Source organism: Crocodylus porosus, unplaced genomic scaffold (genome assembly GCF_001723895.1).
Source record: "Crocodylus porosus isolate Cpor-Errol unplaced genomic scaffold, CroPor_comp1, whole genome shotgun sequence".
NCBI lineage: Eukaryota > Metazoa > Chordata > Crocodylia > Crocodylidae > Crocodylus > Crocodylus porosus.
In genome coordinates, this window is record NW_017728916.1 from 7,199,322 (window position 1) to 7,225,073 (window position 25,752).

Here is a 25,752-nt window from a genome sequence, read left to right on the forward strand (position 1 = left end):
CCCCTGGACTGCCTTTTACTCTAACCCAGAGCACCTCAGAGTGCCCCCCCTCTACCCCCTTGCTAATTAACGAGGAAGTATATTCCTCCTTGATGTAGGGTGCTCCTCCTCCACCTTTCCTTCCTATCCTGTCCCTCCTGTATAGCCTATAGCCCTTGACACTCACCGCCCAGTCATGCGATGAGTCCCACCATGAATAAATGATGTAGTATGGTGTCTCGTTGGCTTGGGCAACAGATGCATCTGAGCACAGAATTTTGCCCTGCAAGTTAGGGCAAATTAGGAGGATAATATTGCATGTGAATAATGATCCAGGTTTGTCTTGTGCCCCCCCTTTGGCACCGAGAGGATGGAAGAGAAGACCCGAATGCAATGGCTGGTTTCTAGATTCGGGGATTGGTGGTGGATCTGCCATAGCCCTTACTGAGAGGGTCCAACAATCAATTGAACACACTGATGCAAATCAGTGCCGTGTTCCTAGCCGTAACATGCCTGGCTTCATCTTTCAGCCACTGAATCCTGCCGTTGATGGCAGGCAGCAAAACCAGACTTTTTGCAGTTATAACTGATTGCACAGTGGAGAATCAGGTCATCATGGAAATCATCCCCAGGCCAGCTGGGTGTTTAATTAAACACTTACACAGGTTTGAAGCGGGGCAGTTGGAGTCCGGGAGACTCCTCCTGCGTTCAGGCGCTTTGCTGGGCGAGAGCCGCAAGGAGCTGTCCCTCGTGCTGGAAAGATGCCTGAGCTGCGCTCGATCTTAGCCAGACGGTCCGGGAAGACACAGGGTTTGCTTCCTCCTGGACCGTCAGCTACAGCAACCCTCCAGCCCTGCTACGTCCGCTGGGATGCACACAGCGGATGAGCCCTGCCAGACCGTCCCTGAGGGCGAGCGCTTGACGTGCTGCAGACAGCTGTGCTTATGCAAACTCCACTGGTAGAAAAAGGCTTGGGGGCCACTTCCTAGAGGTGAGGAAAATAGACCCATAGGGCTAAGACCCCCAGAGAAACCGCTGCATGCGGTGGCTTTTGCCGGGCTCTGGTCCCACAAGTGACCAGCAGAACCGAGCTGAAAAAGAAAGAGTAGGAGTAGATGTTTGAGCCGTGTCGAGCACGCAGAGCTGGGTGAGCTCCCCGCCGTCTCCACCTCGCCGCTGCTCATGACTGCTCAGCAAATGGCTTCCCCTGCCCCGGCAGGTCGGCGCGATCGGGCTCTCTCCTGCAGAGCTTTGGGAGCTGCACTTCACCACTTCCGTCCCCCCATTTCACTGCAAGCCCAGACGAATGAGTTAAACATAAAAAATGCGGGTGCATTCACTTGCCAAGTCCACGTTTAATTTTAAATAATTTGGGGTTTAAAAAAAGCATTGAAAAATGACAGTTGCGGCAGGAAGTTCTCGAAGGGCCTGACTCTGGGGAGCAGCCTGGAGCTCAGCAGGTATTTCCCCATGGGCCCAGGCCTGACGTGCTGCCCCTCCCGGGCTCCGCGCTACTGCAGCCCCGTTGCCAGCGGCACCTGAGCCACGCTGCCGAAGCTAGCCAGGGCAGCCGCACCTTGGCCTGCGGTGCAAACGTGCCCTCCACTGCCTCCGGGAGCGCTAGTGAAAAGCTGGCGTTGTACAGGGAAGCATCAGACCCTGCAATAATTTCTATTAGCATTTCTCCCTCCACCTTACCTGGCCCTGCATGTGCAAGAGGGGGAGGGAATCCTGCCACAGAAAGAGATGGATCCCAAATAACCAAGCATGTCCCCATGCTGCTGATCCCGGAGCGTGTCCTTAGGCACAGCAGCGAGCGTGGGGGGTGTCAGGGCTGGTGAAACAGCGCTTGAAGTGGTGAAACGTTAGTGCCGGTGCATTGAAGAATGAGATGTCTGTATGCCCTGCCTGTTTAAAGATGACTTCATTTGCAATACCTAACTGGCTACCATGTGCTTATTGTGAGTACATAATGAAAGTGAAGTTTAATTTAGCATGGAGATGGATCGCTCCTGACAAACGAAGCTGTCCTGGCTCATAGAACAACGAGCGCCTTTTCCATAGGATCATCTAATGCGATGTGACAGTGTGCGTACCGTTCACTATTATCCTGCCTCCTCAGTCATGTCTGACTGCATTTATACTCGCGTCACACACGGGGCTGTGTTGGCGACTGCAACAGCTTTTGCTCGGTTCCTGATCTGTAAAATCTCTTGTGCAGATGAGCCAAGTAGGTGAATGTTTTTCCTGTTAAACATTTCCCACGGCCTGAATGGTATCACTGGAAAGTACAATGAACGAGCGCCCTGGGTGTTGTCATTGCCTCTGATAATTGAACCAGCATCACTCGAGACTGCAAGGAGGCATGTGGTCCAGTGCTTGATGCATTGGCTTGGAGAGCAGGGGCACTTGAATTGCAATCCCAGCTCCGTGACCATGCACAAGTCACTAAGCCCTGTGCTCCCAATTCCCTGCGTGCAGAACAGAGATTACCATAACGACCTCTCTTAGTTAATATTGAGAGAACTGAGTATTATTGATACGCTCAAACCCCACAAGATGCCTGGGCCCGTGTTCAGGAGGAGAGAACCTGGCAACCGCATCTTCCCGGCGGTAGCTGTTTGATTGCTTCATGATCGCCCGTTATGGGGTTTCTTGCATCTTTCCCTGGAGCACCTGTCTTGGCCACAGCCAAGGATGCTACATGAGATGAACTCGATGGATCTTGCAACGACCATCCTGGTGCTACTCTTATGCCGTGGCATAATTTCCTCTTTCCAAAATGGGGCTCCTCCAGTCCCAGGAAGCCATGCACAGTCTGGGGGACAGTCCCCTACATGAGTGTCTGTCTGGGATGTGTGGAAAAATGACATGTTTCTGGAAGAACGATGAGTTGTCTCATTATTCTTAAGAAACGAGTTCCTCCTTTCGTGCCTGACAGAATTAAAGTAATGGAAACTGTTTTTTCCCACCTTCTTATTTGTGGAGGAAATGGGTGACTGCACCAAAAATCATTTGTGAAAGATGTATTAAATTAGCATAGCGGGTGGTATGCTGACTGCAGTGACGGCAAGGTCAGGGGAGGAATGTCCCACAGGCCGAGATAAAGAGGGTGTCTGCACCAGCCCCTGGTCATGGTACAAAGGACTGCAATAAAAATGGAAATTGCAGCGAGGAGACTCAGAAAGGCGCTGCAGAACTCCTAGGGATTTACGCTATCTTGGATTAGCCTTGGGGAATGCGCTAGCTTGTGCCATGTTTAATTATAATATAGTATTAGGTAAGTGCGGTGAAGTGATGAGGGTTGATTTAAATGTGTTGGAGAAGAACACAGTGGCATACTTCTTATTAGCTGGGAAACAGCTGGGTGTTTTTTGGTGGTTTGCTTTTTGTGCTGCTCTTCTGGAAAGCATTTCAGGGCCAGACTTCCAACAAATGGATGATTAAATCTGCAATTTGTCCGCCCCCCAGTTGTAAGCAAGGCAAGCACCTATTTGCTCAGGGCTCCAGCAGCGGCACTGAATGAATCCCTATAACAAGACAGTGGTTGGGGCAAGCTCCTTTCGTGCCAGTGTAAGGTTTCTATGAACACGTCAGCCTGTTTTACACTGTTCCTAGTCACTTCATGGATCTCTTGGAAAAGCAGTTGCCCCCGGGTGCGATTCGGTTCTTTCTCACAGTGAGCACTTTAGACCAAATGAGATTAAATCCTTCACTCCCGAGACTTTCTTCTGAATGCAGCTGCCTCTTGTTTGCACTGCTTAAAGTGGTGGTTTTCAACGTTTTTTCATTTGCAGACCCCTTTGGAAATTTCAGACGGACGTGTGGGACCCCTTTGAATGGTAAATGTGGCTATTTGCAGACTTTTGATTGATCGTGGTCATCTCTCACACACGCCCAAGACATAGTCTGGGGACCCCTCCATAGACCACAGGTTGAAAGCCACTGGCTTGGACCAGCAAGTGCATTGTGACTTGTGAACTGAAGTAGATGATAATTCAGGTTTCTTAGAGGTGAAAGTCTGGTGCGTAAACCCTCATGCGTTTAACACAACACGCATCCATTTAAAGGAACTGTCAGTCCTGTGTTGCAAAGTGAAATATTTGGTTTCCTCATGTTTAAAATCATCCATGTCATTAAAATGCATCGAACATTTCTTTAGTCAAACGTAAAACAGCAGAGTGAAAAAATACGTTTTGGGGCTTCTTAATCTTTTGATCAGTTTTACTTTCTGGTTCACCTTTTCGAATTGTTTCTACCATGTCTGAAGAATGGCAATATAAACAGCTGTTTTCACTGAAATATAAAAATAAAGAAATGATAGAATCAGATTGATTCTTCCTAGGATTTATAAAAGTTTCCTTTTTCCACAACTGAAAAGTTTGGGGCAAAATGACCAAGTCCCTCTTAACATCAATAGTCAATGATGTTTGCGTTATTAAGGGCATCACAAGATTGCTCGTGCACATCCAATTCATCTCGAGCTTTGGGGCTGCACTTGATCAGAGCCAGGGCTCTTGGGACCCCGTGGCAGTCTCATTTAGAGGTGTTTGGTAAATCAGACTTTATGCCCTGAAACCCCGCTTCTGACTGCTCACTGAACGCCAGTCTTGAGCAGCCTCTCGATCCGTCGCGGTGCTCTTCAGTCTCCCGGGCAGAGATGCGCGCAGTTGATCCCAGGACAGGAGAACATCAGGCTTCTTCCAGGCACTCGGATGGGTCTCCCCTGCATTCGCAGCAGCTGCTGCTGCTCACGATAGCAGCGTGGCATTCAGAGCAGGTCCCCCACGTCCTGCCTGGGCAGGGTTTGCGGCCCGTGGGTACTCAGCGCTACAGCAACGACATTGCTGTTGGTGTACAAGGCTGATAGTTCGGGTGCATCCCGGCCAGCTGCATTGCCCCCTTGCCTGCAGGGTACATGGGTCATTTTCTGGGTGCGCTTTTGCTTTGTGGGCAGCTCTGACTTCGCACCGTGTCACCAAGGGAGTCCTCATGATACCAAGATAAAGAAATCAGCTGACATTATCTGCCAAACAAAAGAGTAAGGCACTGGCAGTACATCCCAGTACTATAACCCCTGTATTTTATCCTTCCCTGATGATTTCTTTCCACGTCCTGTTGCTGTTTTACATTTTCCACATGCTTGTGCAGCAATTAATTGCATTAGTTTACCAAAGATGAAGCAAAACTACCGTTAAACAACTGCCATCTACTTTAATAGCGCCTTCTTTAATTAAATAGCCATAACGCTTTTAGTCTCACTCCAGCGCTTTGGGCATCTCGTCTGTCACTCTCCAGCGTTCTTGCCTCCTTCATGCGTTTCTTCCACCTGGCAGACACGCTGCGAGTATTAGGAGCTTGCCTCCGAGGCAGGGGCAGACCGGGCTGTCATGGGACGACAGCAGTTGCATAGCGCAGGATCCTTCGTCGGACAAGGCACAAGCACTCCTCTTCGCCAGCCGGTCTAATACGTTGTTGTGGGAAGGGGAGCTCTGTGTGCCCATTTTGACCTGCCCCTTACTGCAAGGTGAGCTGAGGATGCTCCAGCAGAACGGTCCCTCTGTAGTTTCTCTAGTCAGCTCTGAGCGGTAGTCTGTGCAGCTGTAGTTATAGATTTGTCCACGGTTCATAGGCTTCGGTGCGTTTGCATGTTACCTGGCTGGAGGGTTGGGCTAGGACTCCGAGGGACCTCGACACATTGGAGGATTGGGCCAAAAGGCATCTCCTGAGGTTCAACAAGGACAAGTGCAAAGTCCTGCACTGAGGAGGGAGCGATCCCCTGCACCGGGGCAGGCTGGGGGTGACGGCTGGGCATCAGCTCTGCAGAAAAGGATCAGGGGGGACAGGGGACAAGGAGCCGAACAGGAGCCAGCAGTGCGCCCTCATGCCAAGAAGGGTAACGGCATCCTGGGCTGCACTGGGAGGAGTGTCGCCTGCAGATGGAGGGCAGTGACTCTTCCCCTCTATCCAGCACTGGGGAGGCCACATCTGGAGTCCTGTGTCCAGCTGTGGGCCCCCACTGCAGAAAGGATGTGGACACATTGGAGACAGTCCAGTGGAGGGCAATGAAAATAGTTGTGGGGCTGGGGGACGGGACTGGTGAGGAGAGGCCGAGGGAAATGGGCTGATTGAGTCTGCAGAAGAGAGACCGAGGGGGAGTGAATGGCAGCCTTCACTGCCCTGCAGGGGGGCTGCAAAGAGGATGGAGCTGGGCTGGTCTCAGTTGGGGCAGGTGACAGGACAAGGAGCAATGGGCTCAGGCTGCAGCAAGGGAAGTTGAGGTTGGATGTTAGGAAGAATTTTCTCCAGAGGAGGGTGGTGAAGCACTGGACCAGGCTCCCCAGAGCAGTGGTGCAGTCTCCATCTTTGGAGGTGTTTAAGACCCAAGTACACAAACCCTGGCTGGGATGATGTAGTTGGGGCTGGTCCTGCTTGGAGCGGGGGATTGCACTAGATGTGACCTCCTGCGTCCCTTGACACCCAAATTTTCTAAGATGTCTATGAAAAGAGGTGGCTGAGGCTCGCCAGACTCTACACCAATGGATTTCATTTTGCAGGCGTGATTCTGCCCTGTTGAAGTCAGTGGACCGTGCAGGTGCCATCCTGCCATGACCTTGGTTGTAAAGAAACTCCCCACTGAAACGGGAGGCTGCAGCTCAGTCCTGGAAATCCAGCATATAATAACCCCATTGCACAGATCTGCCTGGGAAAGAGCCTGTCACACACAGTGGTGTCCGCACTACAACCCTGGGGCCCGCGAGGCGAGCTGGTTGTTACTCTGGTCCTGCTGCACGTGGTATGGGTGTGAGTGAAAGGGATGTGGATGTGCAGTGACATGTCACTCAGTCTTGGGGTATTTCTACTCTATTTATGCTGCAGCATATTTCCAATGTAGGTCTTGTTTTACAAAACCAGCTGAGCACCAGGGAGTGCCCATGCTGGGGAGCGAGGAGATGGCCTGAGCACCAGTTAGCCAGGGGAGGTGGGGGCTGTCGAGAGCAGGATATACTAAACCGAGGGGCCAGGTGGCATTCAAGGACAAGGAGGCTTTGCCAGGAAATGTATTTGGGACAGAAGGGAGCTCGCCTGATGGCAAAGCTGGGCAGTTTGAAGTCCTGAAAGTTGCAGGTATCGCCAGCCAAAAAACTGGTGAGCGGTGCTCTGCGCGCTGGGGCCGACCCCCAGGGAACGGACAACCCGGCGCTCGGCTTCGGACGGGCATTGCCTTGCTCGTGTCCTTTGGTGCTGGGGGAGATGCCTCAGCCTCCCCGTTTCGGTTAACGCCCGTGACTTCCAGTGAGGCCGGCTCCACTGCTGCCGCGGCCCGGTGCCAACTCCACGGCTGGTCTTTCCCACGCGCACGTCGTGTGTGTGCCGTAGCCCGTGCACAGGGACCTGAATGCCCACCAGTTCTTCGGGTGCTGCTAGCAAGCACAGCTGCAGGAACAGGGAGCTCAGCGTGGACAAGTTACCTGGGTATTTGCTCATCTTCTTGGGCAATCGGACAGCCACGTGGGTAATCTGCAGGTGCTGCGGACGTGGCAGTGCGGACGCAGCCGTGGTGTGATGAGGAAGAGGAGGGGGCCGCCATGTCCTGCGAGTGTTGTGATAACAGTGCTGCAGCTCATGTCCATCCGCAGTGAACTCAGCGACCCGGTTGCTGGAGCCGTTAGGAAATCAGAGTTTGCCGCGTGCACAGGCTGAAGCAGACGTATTATTCCTCTGCTGTCTTTGCACAGCACCAGAGGAGTCAACTGGCATCATTTAAAGGTCTTGCCCTCGCAAAGGAGGCAAATACTCGTCTTCAAGCACGTGGCAGCCCCGTTTTCCTAACGAGTCACGTGGAGCTGACACGGACAGCTTTTCTTTTAAAGCAGGCTGATGCTTTGCAAGTCTCTTCAGTGAAATTTGGAAGAAATCCGAAGGAGGCTGACTCATAAACTCGAGTATCTTATCTATGGAGCAAACATATGGAAAAAAAAGATTTGAAGTAGGAATAGAGATAAAAGAAACTGGGAAAGGCAGTTTGTGCCATAGTCTGAAGTCAGGTTTCTCTGAACACGTAACGTGAGTCTGAGCCGCTAAATCGATGGGAAATCAACCGCAGTGCCAAACTCTGCCTGGACAGCAGGCTGCAAAAAGCGTACCGATCCATTCGACATACATTTAGAGGCCCCAACATTAGCCACTAGCGCACACACTTTGGATGTCTACAGATTTTATGAGAACGGCAGTTTAATTCTTAATGCAGATCGCTAAGCAGATGCAGATTATATTTCATTTAAATATTTATAGAATTTGTCAAAACTTTCATAACGCGTTAGAGTTTGAACGAGGAAACCGATGTCGTCGGGGTGATAATTCCACTGCCGAGTCCGGTTAAGAGACCAAGCAGGAATTAGCAGCAGAGTTACTGCGTCCAAGAAGTAGTCATCTGAAATTGTGTGCGCTGCTGGGACTCCAAAAGCAAATGGGCTTTGGTGGAAGGAAAACCATTTTTTTAAAAAGTTGATCCTAAAAAGACTGCTTTCCAGGAGTGGCTGCTGCTCTCGCTGTCTGATGCACACTAGGCAGAGAGAGTGGGGATCCCTAAAGAAATAAGGTACTGATCAAAATAAGGGCATAGGTGACTGAAAAGGGCTTAGATGAACTTCAGGGGCGTCACTCCAGTGCTGTGACCCAAAGCACCCGGTCACCTGCATTTTGGCCTTGTGCCTGCCTTAGAAGCGCAAGGCACCCGCCGCGTGAGTCCGGGACGTCGGCGGAGCAGCGCTGGAGCAGGCTGCAGGGCTCGACCTGGTCGGCAGACCCGCTCCGGGCCCAGCCTGCATGGACAGACTGCAGTTGTGTGCCTCTCTTTTTAAGCGTGGCAGCTGGCCTTGCTGCCGCCGGCCTCACGCGAAGCAGCTTCGTGGGTTGGGGCACTCGCCCCATCTCCTCCGCTCGCCCATCGCTCCCATCACTTTCTGTTCCTTTATCGGGCCAGAGGGAAAGCGAGCACCGCCGGGCCGAGAAGAGGGCAAGGGCAGGGATCCCGATGCTGTGGCTGGTGGCGCGGCGGTCGCTGCGGAAGGAGGCTCCGCCGTTCCCGGGACGCGGGCAGCACCGCGCCAACCTGCAGGCCTCCTGCCCTTTTACTGGACAGTCCCAAGGGCCCTGATTCGGCCAGCTCTGGTGGGCCTGATCTCGGCACGCGGCTAGTCCTGTTCATTTCAGCAAAGCTATTCTTATGCTTAAAGATAAGCAGGCCCCAGAGTGTTTTCAGCAGAGGAGCTTGGTCCCAGACCACCGTATTTTTGCAGTGCTGTGAATGGTGTGAAGCAGTGCTTTTCAACCTTTTTTCATTTGTGGGCCCCTAAAAAATTTCGAATGGAGGTGCGGACCCCTTTGAATTGGAAGTGTGGGTATTCACAAACCTTTGATGGATCCTAATCATCTTTCAGGGACCCCGTAGACATAATCTGTGGATCCCCCAGGGTCTGCAGACCACCGGTGTGAAGGAATCGGTGCCTCCAAGAGCCATCGCAACCTGCACTTGAACTCGTTGGGCAGTTCTGTGCCATCAGGAAGGAGCAACGCTCCCCGTGGGACCGGGGGTCGTGATTCTCCTCGACCAGGGTGCCGAGGCACCGAGGTACCACGAGGTCTTTTCAAGGGTGCCAGGCACTATTAGCACTGTTAGGTGTGCAAACACCTACACGTGATTCGCAAGCTAGACCCTGGACTCTGCAGTGTCTCTAAATCGTTCAGACCCAGTGCGGTCCTTTGCAGTGCTTTGCTTTTTACAAAATGTTAACGTTAGCAAATAACCCCGATCTCTGCAGGTTGGCAGCCCTGGGTGCCAAGCCTCTTGGTAGTGTCGTATGTGGTGTTTCACATTTGGTCAGTTTTGCTACCAAATGTTCATGAAATGAAACCCAGGATTTCACAAAGATTTTCTATGAGAGTCTTATAACTTGCCAAAATACCTTCCATTGTTTTTTTTTTTTTTCCCCTCCGTATCAGTAGCTCTATATAGACTTCAAGACCTTTTTTGCCTTTGTTTTATATTGCTACTAAACACTGTGTGAATGGCTTTAGATCACATTTCTTGTCTGTTTGTGCATTGTGTGTCTCATATCGGAGTGTAATATGTGTTCTAGTTTTTTTTCTGATTTCTTAACATTATATTCCTGGCTTTACTGTGTGCTCTACCTTATTAGTCCATAAATCTCACCTGTCTCAATCACTGTGAATTCCCTGCGTCTCTGAGCTGCTTGTCACCAGCAGGTTTAGTCATCTTGGAAACTGCAGCCCTGAGAGGTGAAAACCTGTTATTTCTGTCCTCAGTGTGACCAACGCGGTCAGTTTTGTATCCATAAGCCAGCGTTGATTCATTTGTCACTGGGTTTTACGCTGCCACCTATTACTGTGCTGACTGTGGCTTACCACCTAAAATCAATAGCAACTTTATGGAGTTACAGGATCATAGAAAATTCAGGTGTGAAGGGAGCTCAGGAGGTCACATCTAGTCCCACCCCTAGTCTAAGCAGGACCAGCCCCAACTCCATCATCCCAGCCAACACTTTGTCTAGCCGGGCTTTAAAAACCTCCAAAGATGGAGACTGCATCACCTCTGGAGATCCTGGTCCGGTGCTTCCCCACCCTCCTCGTGAGAGAGGTTTTCCTAATATCCAACCTCAACCTCCCTTGCTGCAGCTTGAGACGGCGGTGTAGCAGAGTCGATGGAGGCTCTGGCACATCTCTGTTTCCAGGGTCAGAGATCTGCGTGGGACAGACCGGGTTTGGTTTGGTTTGCTGTTGGAAGGGTCTCGTGTCCAAAAAGGGACATGGACAGTGCTGTGATGGCCATGGGTGACCAGGCCTTTTCGAAGCCTGGGCTAGGTCTCCTAGACATGGTCAGACCCTCGTTTGGTGTGTCATTGTGTAACCGTGTGCTTTGCCTGAGCTCCCAGAGGAGCCCTGGTGCCGTGATGGTTCACAGACTCAAATTTGGTCTGGGTTAGCATTCCCAGAGGGTATTGCAATCTATATAAAACAATACAAATATCCCTCCCCTGCAAGATGCTGTCAGTGGGAAAGCTCAGTCTTTTGTCTGAAAAACTAAACACAGTGGTTAGGAAATGCCCTAGCAGAGCTGTGGGGGCTGTACTTAGAGGGCTCAATGCTCTTCCCTAACCAGCTACAGCTCCCAAGATGCATCATGGCGGTGCATCTAGCCAAACCTGTGTGGTGCATCATGGGAAATGTAGTATAGCTCAAGAACCTGGCCTACAGAGCAGGGTGGGGGCACGCGTCCCTCCAGCTACAATCCAACCTGAGGGTACTTACCTTCTTTGTTAAAATGCATGGAAATCTGGGGAAGACAAGTACTCAAAGGTCTCAGTCACTTTTATCTTTTGATGTTAAATACATTTGTTCATGCTCCTTGTGTTTAGCTGTGCTATACACAAAGCCCAGCACGAGTAATTGAGAAGGAAACTCGAGATGTGGCAGGTTTCAGCAGACGTTTTGCCGAGCAGTCTCAACCACCAGTCATCCCACCGAGAGACATTCACCTCCGCTCCTCAAGCACTGACTTTGCCTGGTCAGTGTTTTCTTTCCTCTGCTTCTGTTAGTTTTTGATGATCCTTCAAATGTCATTTCTGTAGAGCAGTGACTCGCACTATTTACTCCAGCCGCCCCGCGTGGTGCAGCATTGTGTGTCGGGTAGCACTGGCTTTCCAAATCAAAGCCCTCGTTTCCCTAAGAGCTGCGACAGCTAGCAATAACGATCCTTATTGCTGCACAAAACCATGCTGCTGCTCCCTGGCAATAATTTACTGTGTAAATCCATTTAATGATGAGAGTTGCCACTTCCAGCGGGCAGGGCTGAGCTCTCGAAGCAGAGTGCAGCTGGGCTGAGCGTGCAGGCTAACAGCTCTTCTCCGTTACGCCGGTGTCATTCTGGAGGAGCAACTCCACGGTGTGCAGACTTTAACTGAGCGAAGAAAGTGATTAATTAATTATTTGGTTGTAAAACACAGTAAACAGCCAAGTGCAAGAGGGCTCAGAATGGGGCCGCTTCCTTGAGCCAGTCTTTCTGCTAATAAATCTCTCCAGGCGAAGGGTTGAGCGGTGCGATAGGTGTCCTACAGGTTAATGCCTCCGTCTGTGTCTGTTTGCAGTGTATTTAAACTACAGCGAATGCTGAATGAGCCACATCTGACAAGATTGTCTGGTCCAGTGACCTGTTATCTTGGTAAGCTAGTTTCCTGGACTAGGAGAGCGGCAGAGACTGCTTGAAATGCACCATATAGAGATCACAGATTCATTTAATCCTGAATAGAGGGAAAATGGTTTCAGTTTTTTTTTCTCTCTCTCTCTTTTCTTTAAGGCCCCCCTGCTGGTATTTTTCTCCATCTCCTCATGCATGACCCTGCTGCATGCCCTGCACAGAGGGAGAGCGCTGCCAAAAAGAGACCGCTGACAACGTGTTAGCGAGACAGTAAGTTGCTCGGTAGTTCCTCCTTCCCCAAGCCCACGGGCCGTGCTCCTGTACAGACCCCCAGTCGCTAGTGCCGGGTAAAGAAGCACCAGACACACAGACAGCAATGAGAAATGAGACAGCGATGAGCAATCTGCAGCAGAGAGATAATCCTGCCTGTATCTGTCACCGCCTGTGAAAGGGGGAAAATGCCTTTTTTAAGCCTCTCTGGGTCTCAAGCAGCAGCCTTGCCCCCACGTATCGGGACTGCAGTGTGATTTTGTGGTTTGCTTGGGAACACGTAGGTCCAACTTGCTGCAGCTGGTTTGCCCATAAGCATATTCAGAGCGGGGAGCTGCTGAAAAATTGGCTAGGAACATTTCCTAAAGTAAAGATGTCATTGCCTTCATTATTCTGTACATCTTGCAACTTCTCATTAACCCCAGTATCCCACACGTCTCTTAGGGTTTTAAATGGACTTGTACGTGCCCACATAGCATGTGTTCGCTCAGTCAGAGATTTGCATCCATTGCAAGCTGGGTGAGAATTTGGGGAGATGCTCCGCATTGTATAGCAGCTAGGGCTGCTCGTTTAGAGAAGGTGCACACAGCCGCTGCGGAAGAACTGAACTTAGTAATCACTGCAGGACACATGTCTCTGCAGTTTTCCATTCTGGAAAAGTGTCAACCTGGGCATTCAAAATATTTCATTGTGATAGCACCCATGGTAGTGTCCCATTATAAGCAGCATTTCTTCTTCTGGAGCTAATGCAGGGAGGTGAATGAGCCTCATTGGCATGTCCTCTCATCTCGCTTGCCTTAGGCATGTCCTGCAGGTTGATGATCTGCTCTGCTGGAGACTGCCACTGTCCAGTTCCTTCCCCAGGGACGGATGTGTTGGGGGAGGTGAAGGATGGGGTCCTCTGAGGTCTGCACAGGTTTCTCTCCCCCTGACCTGCTGCCTCTCTGAGTCTTACTCCTCCAGCCTCTGGCTTTGCTGGGGGCCATCTGATGTCCTGGGAGTGTGTACAGGTCAAGAGCAGGGACCAGAGCAGTTGGGGAAATGGGTATAGGGAGAACGTGTAGTGACCCCCCACATTTACCAGGAAAAGTAAATCCTGCTTGAGGTTAGTGATCCTTCCAGCTGCAGGGAAGAGGGGGAACGTCTCCGGCCGGCTGTGCCTGGCAGGGCACAGAGCAGGAGCCCAGCACGCACACTGGGCAGGGTGCAGCACAAGAGGATGCAAGTCCATGACTGCCTGTATAGCCCAGCTCTGGAGATGAAGGTGCCGAGCCCCTTGCTTTGCTCGGTCAGGTCTGGGCTCAGTCCCTCCTGCACTGGCCAGGAAGGCAGCTCGTGCCCATGTTTTCCAGTCTGCTTTCCTAGCCTCACTTAAAGCTCCTTTTTAGGCCATACACGCTCTCAGGTATTTCTTTGCATTCCTTTCTCCATTCTTTCAGTGAATGAAAAATAGCCTTAAAAGCCCTTGAAGATGCATTTCCCAGCATGAGTGCACTGGCCTGGCAGCCTCTGGAGTTTATCTTTCCTTCCAGGCTGGAGCGCGTTTCATCTTACTGCACAGGAAAAAAAACTGGGTGGCACGGTGTCCCTTTTCTTTGGTGTTTGTTCCAGGGTTGAGATGAAATGAATGTGGGGAGGGGGCCTGTGACTTGTGCTATCACAGAATCGTAGGGTGAGAGGGGACCTCCTGGGTCCCGAAATAACCACTTGCATTAATCCCATGATTCACTGCTCCTGGGACATCCTGGTTTGCTCTGCCCATCTGGGCTCTAGCACAGCTGGAAGTTGTTGTTTGGGTTACAGCAGTAAAAGGGAGCCCCAGCTGAAGTCGGGGTCCCCCTGTCCTGGGCACGGTACAGGCTCAGGTTTCCTCCCCTCAGGGGATTAGGATGTAGGAACGAAGTGAACAAGAATCCATTTGCAAATGGATTATTTTTTGTTATCTGACCAGTTGGTTTTTGCAGAGTAAATAGTGAAGACTCAGGGGTGCACCTGGAGATTAGGGCTGTGTGAAATTTTGCCGGTTGTTTTGATTCGACAATGTTTCAACGAATTTCGAGCTTGAAACAGTGAGATCGAATCAAAATGAAGGGCGTTGAAACAGCCTCGAAACAAAACGAGACTAGTCGAAACATTTTGAAAGTGTCAAAAAGTTTCGAAAGTGTCGAAGCCAGCAGCAAGAGATGGGGGAGAACCAGGGCTGTGCTCCCAGCAGCAGCCGGGAGCGCAGCCCTGGCTCTCCCCATCTCCCGCCCATAACAGCGCGGGGGAAGGGAACTGAACTGAAGGGATGAAGACTTCAGGGTCTCACTGGGGGCAAAGGAGCCATGGAAATCAGGTGCTTATTACCCAGGCTGCACTTGCAGTTCTCACTCTGGTTCCCCATCACCTTGCAAAGCTTATCTGGTGTTTCTGTCAGCGAGGGCTGTGTTTGTCCTACTGACCACACCTTGGTGCTAGAAAGACTCAGGAGCAGCAGGCGCGGGTGGTCCACAGCTCCTGTGTGCAACTGCAGCCTAAAAAGCAAAGACACATTGAACCTGGGTAGATGCCTTCAGGTCACCCTGGAGCTGCATCCTTGAAAACCAGCTCTGGCAGGAGAAGGAGCTGATGCCTGCCATGAAAAAGCAGATGCTCTCCTGGGGGCAGAGAAACCTTGAAAAGCTCCTAGGGCCTGAGCTAATAACCTGGCAAATCCCAGAGGGACTTTGAAATATGTTTGCTCCCAAAAAGAAGCAGTAGGGATTGGAGGCTGTTAATGTAAGTCCCCTTTATGGAGAACACTCACTTTTTCTCTTCTGTCAGGGTCTTTGTACATGCCACGTTTTTTGCCCTTTCATGAGCTGAAACTGCGTGTCTGTTTGCATGGGCAGGATTTTCAGATGCTTTAAAAGTCCTTCTTGTGCATTAAAGTAAATCTCCTTGGACGTAGTTTAGTTTGCCTCACTGGGAATTAAAGCGTCGCATCCATGGATTCATTGTGTGCAAACACAAAGGTACTCAAAGATGTGTAGTGAGCCTCTTTGTCCACCAGATGGCTGTGACTTTTTTGTAGTTCACCCCTTCTAATTGCTTTCGCTTTTTAAAAAAATCTTACACGGTTTGCTGGCTTTCTGCGGCATGGGCATGGGGCACAGGCTTCAGGGCGAGGGGCCCTGGGGGAGCAGTGCTGGACAGTCCTCCTCTCTTGCAGTGCGGGCTGGAAACCAGGCTTAATTCAGTCAAAAACCTAGTGCATGTAAACACCAACATGATGCTCCAAAGCTTAATTTGTTCAAAAGCCTAGTGCATGCAAACATAGATGTGACACTCCAGAATAAACAAGTTTAAATTTTATAACCTATTTAATTTAATGAGGATTAAAACCCATGGTGTGTCCAGGCACCCAAGAGACCAGAATTACTTGGGAGAAACTAGATATAATATTCCTGCTGTCCTAAAGAAAAACCCTGAGTGGCAAGGCTATTCTGTACAGATTTTAATAGCTGAGGTTTGTGGGTTGAAAGAAGCCAAGTGTTTCAATAGGAAATCCACTGTTGTGGTTGTGCCTAGAGAGTTGTAACCCAGCTGGGAAAGCGCTTTTGGGCATAAAAGTATCATGGCACATTGCCGCAAGGAGGGTTTATTTCTTTGGTTGATCCCAGTAACAACTGTGGCTTTGTCCTGCTGTCAGGAGAAAAGTCCTGGTCTGAACTTGAGGGCTGGTTCCCCCCAGCACTGGTCCCTGGCTGTGTGCTGGTCGGGGACATGATTAACCCTGCTTGCTCCACACAGCTATTATCATGCTGCTTCCAGAGATGCTGTCTTCAGAGGCACATCATCCCAGCCCATGCTCTGGTGTCATCCCCACTGGGATGCGAGCAGCATCTTCTCCGCCCTCAGCAAGAGGCCAGCTGGATTAGGTGAGACCAATGTGGCCGTGTACATGCTTGCTCTGCCTACAGCAGTGTTAGCAGAGGTGACTGTGCTGCAGGCTGCCCTGACATCCACGAAGGAAAGACAAAGACAGAGAAAAGTCGCCTCCATCTGCATTTGATGCCAAGCTGTTCATGCCTGAGAGCACTAACAGATTTAAATAATTGCTGCTGTTGTCAACAAGTTCTTCTGGACTGTTCGGAAACTATTGAAGCGCTCTGAGGTTTGGGGTAGCTTGCAGTTTTTCCATGTGGATATAGATTATGAACAGAAGGGTTGTGTCAAGTATATTAAATGATGAATTTAAAGGCAGTTCTGTTCCTTCCATCTCCTTTGGATAGAAACATGTCTGCTGACTCCGCACCTCCTGTTACTGAGGGCCACAACTGCAGCAGGTAGCTAAATGTTAACTTCATGCCTGCCAGCTTCACCACTTGAGACAAAATTGCTCCTAGAAACAGCTGCTGCCTTGCTGCTACCTGCTCCAGAGAGACATCAGCATTTTGGTTGATGACTTAATCCATACATTATTCTATTAGGTCATATTTCTGGCTTCAAATATAGATGTGAAATGATGCACTTAAAAAAATAGAGCATTAGACTGCAGTTGATTTTCTTGCATTGAAAAAGTGCCTGTTGAATCCAGATAACTCCCACTGCTGGCTTGTCTTGAACCTCTGTCCCTAGCCCTGCTAGAAGCTAATGCTGCTCCCAGCCTGGTTCTAGACAGCAACCCCCCAGGGCAGTGACATGAGTGGGGTGATGCAGGTGAAGAAGGATATGCTGGCACTAGAGTTATTAAAAACTGTTTCAAATTTCCTTGCAAAATTTGGTCCTGGCTGTTGTGTGTTCGGAGGAATCCAGAGCAAAGGTTCTGCCTGCCTCATTTGCCACAAGTCGCGCAGTTAGAGTGAATACAAACCAAACACAACACCTGTGGTAACCACCACGGCTAAGGACAGAAATTGCACACCAACCGGTATAAATGATTGGAAACCGGTTCAAATCTGTAACACAACAGAAGTTCAGTGCACATAAACTGCTTTCAAAATGGCCGAAACCAGTTTAGGATAAACCTGGATGGATGTAGTATCAGACTGAAGTGATTTAGGTTAAATCAGTTTATTGAACTTCTGTCCCAGATCCGCTGCAGATTCAAGCTGATTGCTGCAGCAGTGCAGGGAGGTGGGCTGTAGCATCCCCCAGCTTCTGCCCAGGCCAGGCCTGCGTCTGCATTCAGGAATCAAAAGTGAATGTCTGTTCACTTACTTACTGGTTCAATCTATGCAGTTTAAACTAACCTGCAAAGATTGAATCCATTCAGCCTCAGGCCTTGGCTCGCAGCAAGAGCTGGTTGAGGACCACCTTTGAAAAAAATTGTGGGGACTCTTCACAGGGGTGGCCTCAAAGGACAGACTGCAGCTTCCCCCTGTGCGTTTGCTGGATCACTTCAGTCTCGTCCTGCAAAACCCTTCTCTTCTGAACCCAGGAAAGACCATGTCCATGGGCGCTGGAAGTCACCTACGTTCTGTAACTGATCTCCGAGTTGCCAGCCACAACCACTGGAAAATAGAGGGAGTTTTCTTCTGGCCTTTCCCAAGCCAGTGAGGAAGGGTGGGTTGCTGTCAGGTGGACTCAGTCAACCGTGATGAATAGAGATATTGGCCATTTGTGAACAGCTCATTCCTGTTCTCCGTGCGACTTGCCTCAGGCTCTCTCTGTACTGGGTTTTGCATGTTGTTAGCATGTCGATGCGTGTTACCCGCTGCCTTGCGGCTGCAGCACAGCATCAAGTTTGGCATGTTGTCCTGACTCCTGGTGACAGAAAAACATGGTTTCCAGGCAAAATAGAAGTGAATTAGTAATAGCAAGGCATGTAACCCTGTCTCTTTAGATGCTTTGACAGCGGATGTATTACTGCTGACTCTAGAGCACCAACCATGTATAAAGCTGGACAGAACGAAGAGGAAATAAAGGGCTGTGTGTTATGGGGGCTTGATGTTGAGTAGGCAGGGTGCTCAGCCTTTCCCAGATCGGGGCTTAATTCCTGAAGCAGTGAGCAGCAAGTGTCACCGGACATCTCCCAGGCTGAAGCCAGCGCTGGGCCCAGCGCATTGACGTTGGAGAGGGATGTCTGACTGCAGGCTTTGCTCTCTTTGGATCCGTTTGCCTGGCAGCGAGCACAGACCTGCTGTTCCTCACTTGCTCTCTCCTTCAGAGCTTGTCGCCCAGAGAGCTCGTCCTAGTGCGGAGAGCCCTTGTTGGCCTGCCTTGTCCCTTTGGCAGAGGATTAGGGTGTTTTGCACTCAAGTGGTTGGCGAGCTAGTCAGAAAGGCTAATGCACTTCATAGTCGCACCCTCACTTCTTCTGCAGAAACCTGTCATGCAAGGAGGGTAGCACATAGCCGAGGAGGTTCGCAACACTAGTAGCACCATGATTTATGAAGTTATTATTTCCTAGAAAAGATGGATGGTCCTATTGATGGAAGGTCTGTTCCATTACAAGGGTGGAGCAAACTTTTTCAGTGGAAACCATTGGTTTTTTTGGTGTTTACTGAATTGTTTCTATTGAGGGTGTAAAAATAAACCGCAACAGGAAAGTTCCAACAGGTCGAAATGTTTCATGGTGATGTATTTGAAATGTGACATTTTAACTTTCCAATTCAAAGCGAGTTGTTTGTTTCAAAACTTCCTTCGATAGCATTTAAAATGAGTGTTGCAATGTGACAGGTTAGCTAATAGCTCCTGGGGTGCGGTGCTAGTCCTGACCATTGTGGTGACCGCAGACGGGAAGCTTGACCAGTCGTTTCATCGCTGAATTAAACTGGTCCTTTTCCTACAGGTGCTATGATAAGTTTTTTTCTAGTGGTGGCCAAAACTGAAGTTTTCATCCCAAATCTGATATCTGCCATACTTGATTCTAGCCAGTGCTATGTACTTTAATGCATTTAATTAATTGAGTTGATTAATTTACTGGTCGCTACCTGCAGTGAAATATAAAGATTCAGTTAATATGTTTTTACTCTTACCTTTGGGGCAGCAATTAGATTAAATAATGTGTTTAATTTCAAATGCTTTTGAAAATAAAATAACATTTGAAGAAAATACATCGTAAAATGAGATTTTTGTAAGCCCCTTATTGTCCCCTCTCAAGGCACTGCTTCTCATCAGAGGTTCAGATGCTACCATACAAAGGGGATCCTAAGTGGCTGCGACTTGCATTACGGGGTTTGCTTTTAAATATTGTTCAGATGCATCTGAACGGTTGCACTGCCGCTAGCAGACTTGCTTGTGCACAACTGCAAGCAGGATCAGAATCAGACCCCTTATATTTATCCTCAAGCGCTCAGCACCCTGCTTGCCCTGCATGTCCCAGAGCAGTCAATAGGTTGAGGTGGAATCTGCTCTGCTGAATTCCCATCAAGTAGCAGCTTACCCTGTGAACAACCCCACCCAAATCAGCATCAGCTCAGCACAGGATCACTAATCCTGACTTTTACCACCGTTGTCCATCCTTACCAGCCTTCAAAACCACAGAGACACATGGTACATCTCAATCCAGGAGGCCCTGGTATCTATTGGACTGGTAGGAGTTGGGAAACAGCTGACTTGAGTGTAATTTTGTCTCAAGATGTGATGCTGAAGGGTATAAAGTTAATAAAATCTTTTAATAAAAGCAGCGACATATTAAAGAGAAAGGAAGCAGACTGCACAAGGCGGAATAATTTAATTTATTGCCCGCTACCTGTGTTCATTTAGTAATCTGCACTTATCCTCAAATAAATGCATCACCCTAATTTCCCAACATTTTCATCATGGCCCAAAGTGGGTATAAATATATTTTATTAAATAATAGTTATTGTATTCATCCAGCAGGATGCTGCTTCATTTCTGCTGTAGGAAAAGGCTTTGAGAGCAAAGCAAGAAACGTATTTGAAAAAGGAGCTTGTTCCCTATCAACCATCTTAACCGATTGCTTGGGCCTGCTCTGCTTTGTAGAGAAACGCTCTTCAAATTCAACGTGCGGATGCTCTGGAAGGAGTGGAGAGCTGGGGACGAGTCTGTCCTCCGAAGGGAAGGTTATCAAACACGCAGGGTCCCGTTCAGCTCTCCCGCCTGTGGCTGGGGTCATAACGAGCCATATCAACATGCCATATTCAGGATCACTGGTGAAGGGCCGTGGACGTTTCGTTGACTCACCGACAGGTCTTTAGTATTCTGCCTTGGTCGTCTCTCCGAAGTACATCCTCCTCCTCCTCGGCTCAGCAAGGCCGTCAGCGCAGAGCTGTCCAGCGCTGAAAAGGTCACGGCCAGGGAGCGTGGGGTTGCTCTCTCCCTCTCTCTCGACTCGATTGCAGGGTTGGAGAACGTGACTGGGGATCACGTAGGGAGATGGGGCACAAGATGGGTGAGGAGAGGATGAGGGAGCTGGGTTGATTTTGCCTGCAGAAGAGAAGACCGAGGGGGATTGAAGAGCAGCCTTCAGCTCCCTGCAGGGGGGCTGCAAAGAGGACGAAGCTGGACTGTTCTCCGTGGGGGGAGGTGACAGGACACGGAGCAATGGGCTCAAGCTGCAGCAAGGGACGTTGAGGTTGGAAATTAGGAAAAACTGTCTCACAAGGAAGCAGTGGACCAGGATTCCCAGAGAGGTGGTGGACTTTCCATCCTTGGAGGTTTTGAAGACCCGGGTAAACAAAGCCTTGGCTGGGATGATGTAGTTGGGGCTGGTCCAGCTTGGAGCAGGGGTTGGACTGGATGTGACCTCCTGAGCTCCCTGCCACCCTCGTTGTGTGTGATTCTACAAAAAGAGGTGGCTGAGCCTTGCCAGACTCGACACCAATGGATCTCATTTCGCAGGCGTGCTTCTGCCCTGTTGAAGTCGGTGGGCTGTGTGGGTGCCATCCTGACACAATTGCACACCTGCCTGGGTGGGACAGGATTGCTCTCCTGCAAGTTTGGGGCCAGCAGGCCTGTAGCAGGTACAGGAAGATCTGGGTGAAGCTGTGTCTGTTAAAGATGAAACGTCGCTGGCTTAGGGAGGGGAGCAAATAGCTGCTGCAGACGCTGCCTGAATAGCAGCAGCTCGTTTGCCCGAATGAGTCTGTCCTCGAGAGCACGCATGCTGCTCCCAGTGACTTCAGCAGAAGATGCATGCAAGCGTCCTGGGGGCTCCTCGCTTATGGCCGCGCTTGCAGTGTTGCATGAAGGAATCAGCGCGGCTGGGTTTTGAGTCAGCGATGAGTTTCCGACAGTGGTTGTTCCTGGAGGGACCGGACAGGCGGCCAGTGGAGGAAGTTTCCTGCAGCCTTGCACAAATAATCGTTGATTTATGCCACAGTCATGAGTGTTCACATCCTTTGTAAATCAGAGCTGGGTAACTGCGGATGACAGTCTTGCCGTGCAGAGACGTGATGTTGTGAAGCTTGCTGAAACCTGTGCTGGTGGGTGCTACAGTTTGCTGCGCTGTAAGCACAAAGAGCTCCTTTTCTCAGGTTTCTGTGCGCTGCCTTTTAATTTCATTTAGGCTCTTGTAAGGCCAACTTTGATTCAAGCTAATTTGTAACAAGAAATTCTCATTCCACCATACATAACCTGTTCTAAATTAGCTACAGTAGAAGCTAGTTAATTCATCACTCCAAGGAGATGGGTAATAATGACTAATTATCCAGGGGTGATAATTATCAGGAGTTAGCCTTTTGCAACTTTCTGTAAGATGTATTTTGCATATCTTATTGAGCATGGGAAAGAATTATTTTTTGGCACTTTATAATACAAAAATTCTGCGTGCAGAGTGTGCACACTCCGGTGTGCTTGGTGCAAACTGTGATTATACCGCTGCATTTTAAAATGTCTTACTACAAAAACTCAGAGTTCCTGCCATGTTCTTACATGATTATGGGGGAGTAAAATAATCAGTCAAAATTTTTGCCTTGCTCTCGCACGTGCACTTATCACCATTGTCACCCAGAATCCGGTATTTGCCATGCTTAAAAATACATACCAAAATAGAAGATTATTCTGCAGAATGGAAAGGTTCCTCATCTTACAAGGATCCTGGTTTTCTCTGATTTAAAAAAATCCCCAATCTTTGGTTAAAAAAAAAGTAACCCCAAATCCACATTTTTCCGCGATTTAAATGAAACACTACTAATATACAGATACATATATAGTGGTGTTAGATTTTAATCATGGAAAAATGGGGATTTAGGATTACATTTTTAAACTGAAAAGTGGGGATTTTTTTTAAATCAGAGAAAACCAGGATCCCTGCGAGTCATCTATGTCTTGTTGAGCCAAGGAAAGCTGGAGAGAAGCCAGTGTTTTGGGAGCATCAGCTGGTGGGACAGGTGCTCCAGAGGGCATCCCTCATTGCCTTTTCAGCTTCCTAACTACCTGGAGCAAATTCTCTTGTTACTTAGCACAGGCGCTTACCTTTCCAAATGAGTAAGTACCTTTTAACACAGGATGAATTATCCCGAGCGTTTTGTTTACAAATCAATGGGACTCTGGCAGTGATTCAGTGAACCAGCTACCACAACCATAGTGACAGCTTATCCCAGAGACTAATAAACCAATTTCCCAGTGACTAATTAACCAAGTGTAGCCAAACACTAACTTGGGTCCCCTTCAAGATGCCTTTACATGGCCAGAGAGAGAGAAAGAGGCTAAATTTGTAAATGAGTCTCTCTCTTTGGGCTTGCAAGATGAGAGAGGAGAGAGTGGCATTTCAGTGCAGTTGATTATTCTATGTGTCTCATGTCTGTGTCTTACTTCGGCAGTACATAGCGCTTTTGTTGTAAATCTGTCTCTATGCAGACGTCTGTCTGCAGGTATGCCTGCACTGCAGCAGCGGAGACTTCAGGCGCGCTCATGAGAATCAGCCCTGCCTCTCCCACCCTGTCCCTGCTGAGCCTGCCTGAAGCGGAGGGGTTGGGGTGTCCCCGGGGCTCCCTCCCCACCTCATTTCCAGGGTTGATGCTCAGGGACCTGGACCAGGTGGGCATGGGCTATTCTTTCCATGGTTTGAGTCTGTACCCCGTGTCCGTTATCATTTCCCACACCATTGAGCCTTGGCGAACCTCTCGACTACCATGTGCATTAGTGCAGCGTACAACTTTGGCTGAATGGCGAGCAGATGATAGCAGAAGGGTTTCGTCCAAAATCATTGCATGCACAGAAAGAGGTTCAGGGCAGACTCATGACCGGAGCAGAGATGGAGGTGCCTTCTGCAGCCGTTTGCCTTCTGGGCCACATTTTTGTGCACATCCGTCAGCGCTTTGCCTGAAGTGCAGCCGGTGATTTATCCTGCTCTAGTCCTGATTCACGATTACTCTCTGCTGGAGTGATATGAGTACAAATGATAAAAGGCATCAGGTGCCATCAAAAATATCTGCTCTGCTCTGCAGTTTGTATAACTTTTTATATACTGTCGAGCTGATCATTGATATCAACCACTGTCTAGAAGATAGCTGCATTTCACCCTACAGATGCCTTACTGTTTTAGCAGGTATAAAGACAGTTCTTACCCTGGTTTTCTATAAAAATGGATAAATTTTATAGGTACGAGATATCATTTTTATGTTGGGAAAGCAGAAAGGAGGTCGAAATGGGTGCTACTTTTTTCAAACCAGGGCAAGTTTTTTAACGTTACCCACAAAATTGAGCGAGCAGTTGCACATTTAATTTTGACAAGAACTGTCCATGTGGCTAAGTAAAATAATGTGCAATATGTAGCCTTTGCAGCTGCAGTTTCCTGATGCATGTATGCTGTCACCAAAATACTGCATTACATTTGGGTGTTCAATAATGTATCTAAGTTCAAAAATATCTGTCCTGTGGTGTCTTCACAATTCACAGATAAATTCTTCAGTACATGCCCAGTATTAGTCTGCATTTCCAGGTGGGAGCAGGGGATCCAGAGGGGTGAGCTTGCACCTCCCTTTCTGTCCTGCTGCACCCAAACTTTCAACCCAAGTGCCTGGGAGGGGCCATGCTGAGGGAGTGCTTTGACTTCATGGCTAATTATCCCCTCCCTGATTCCTGTTAATCTCTCTGCACTCCACAGGTGTTGACACCCCTTTCTCCTTTGTAAAGGTCTTCATGTTTCACTATTCAAACTGTCTTTTCTTCTCCAGTCTTGATGCCTATTAGCCATTCTTGGTGATGTTTCTCTTCTCATTTACAGGCCTGCAGAGTGCTTTTACCTCTAGTTAAAAACCTTAACTCAGGCTGGGTAGTATTACCCGGGGTGTAGAAATGACTGGCAGGAGAGTATTGGAGGTGCTGTCAAGACATTCAGGAAGGCGAGGTTTTGTTTTATGAATCTGAGTAAGAGACGCACATTTAACTACAGTGACGACAGGACTAATGAGACAATATTCTTGGACTATTTTTTTACCCAGTGCATTGGTTTTTATACTTCATATATAGTCTAGAAAATGAGTGCACGTTCCTATAGTTATATTTGTTTTCTGCTTTGATCTTAAACTGAATAATATAGTGACAGGTCTCTAGCACTTAGTAAAACTCCTCATTTCTCTTTAACAGGAGACAAATATGTTCTGGGTTATATGTGATGATGTTCCACACCACCTGCGCCCCCTTTCAAAATTAGGTCCATGGTGGACAAGTCCCTCAGTTGCAAGGGGTAGTTTCTGGTATATCCCATGGATTAATCTGGCTGGGTCATTGCTTTTCCAAAGTTTGAATCTCTGGGTAAGTTTTATTTTGCTCTACCTCCCAGAAAGTCCTTAAATAAAATGAAAGATTTGGCTGATTGGGCTTAATGTACTCCTTATTGTCACTCTGCTCAGCCAGGGTCCTATAGGTAGTCCCAATATCGTGTTACAAGGATTGGTAAGCTTCTGCACGAATGGCAGCAAGTCTGTAAGGTAACATTACGGTAGATATGTACCTTGAACAAGCAGGTAATGGAAAAATACAAGGATGGCTGTGTTAACAGTCCACGTAAGCAGGCCCATAGTTTAACCTTGTGTCTGACACAGGCGAGAAGATTTCACCCACAATGATTCCTCCGCTAAGCCAAGTGACTCACAGATCTAAATAAGGAGCATGCATGCCCCTTTCCTATTCAGATACTTACCATCAGTGCGCAGAGCCAAGTTTTATTATATTCTGTAGCTTTGGAGCTGTTTTATTTTGTATATCATGCTGTGAGCAACCAAGCCAAGTTGTTGACAGTCTTAATGTGTTTTGGAGCAGATGCATTTCCTGAGGCATAATGATGTCTGACTTTTCCTTTAGCAAAGACACCAACACTCCTGCTTTTGGCAGAGCTGGTTAGCCCATCTCTTCCAGGTTGCTAGTTTTAACTTGCGCGTTGTTATGAGCATAAAAGAGACCTCCTGAGA

The 25,752-nt window shown here is 48.9% G+C and overlaps 1 protein-coding gene across 2 annotated transcripts in view; it reads left to right on the plus strand.

The window, feature by feature from the left end:
* The window catches only part of HTR2C (5-hydroxytryptamine receptor 2C), a 261,421-nt gene that overhangs the window by 134,234 nt on the left and 101,435 nt on the right, over nucleotides 1-25,752 (plus strand). For both annotated transcript variants that reach the window (XM_019536369.1, XM_019536370.1), the window contains exon 2: nucleotides 12,356-12,466. The gene's annotated coding sequence lies outside the window, so the exon portion shown is untranslated. The remainder of the gene's footprint in view (nucleotides 1-12,355; nucleotides 12,467-25,752) is intronic.